We start from the raw sequence: 790 nt of genomic DNA, 5'->3' as shown, positions 1-790 counted from the left end.
AGATGCTGTTGGATTCTGACCTCCCTACACTCGAAGTAGATTTTTTGGAGCTACAGAAGTCCAATTGGCGCGCTCTCAACGGCGTTGGAAAGTAGACATTCTGGGCTTTCCAGAAATGTATAATAGTCCATACTTTGCCCGAGATTTGATGGCCTAAACAGGAATTCCAAGTCAGCTTTAGAATTCCCGGCGTTAAACGCCGGAACTGGCACAAAAGTGGGAGTTAAACGCCCAAACTGGCACAAAAGCTGGCGTTTAACTCCCAGAAAAAGTCTCTACACATGAAAGGTTTATTGTTCAGCCCAAGCACACACCAAGTGGACCCCGGAAGTGGATTTTTACGTCATTTACTCATTCTTGTAAACCCCAGGTCACTAGTTCACCATAAATAGGACTTTTTGCTATTGTATCTGTACCTCATGACACAATACACGTTTCATATTGTGTCTTCTACGGCATGAGTCTCTAAACCCCCTGGTTGGGGGTGAGGAGCTCTGCTGTGTCTTGATGGATTAATGCAATTACTACTGTTTCTCATTCAATCATGCTTGCTCCCATTCCAAGATAATACTTGTTCTTAACCCGGATGAATGTGATGATCCGTGACAATCATCATCATTCTCAACTATGAACGTGTGCCTGACAACCACCTCCATTCTACCTTAGATTAAGTAGTTATCTCTTGGATTCTTTAACCGGAATCTTCGTGGTATAAGCTAGAACTGATGGCGGCATTCAAGAGAATCCGGAAGGTCTAAACCTTGTCTGTGGTATTCTGAGTAGGATTCAA

The sequence above is a fragment of the Arachis duranensis genome, chromosome 10, assembly GCF_000817695.3.
Source record: "Arachis duranensis cultivar V14167 chromosome 10, aradu.V14167.gnm2.J7QH, whole genome shotgun sequence".
Taxonomy (NCBI): Eukaryota; Viridiplantae; Streptophyta; class Magnoliopsida; order Fabales; family Fabaceae; genus Arachis; species Arachis duranensis.
This window is presented reverse-complemented; position numbering follows the sequence as displayed.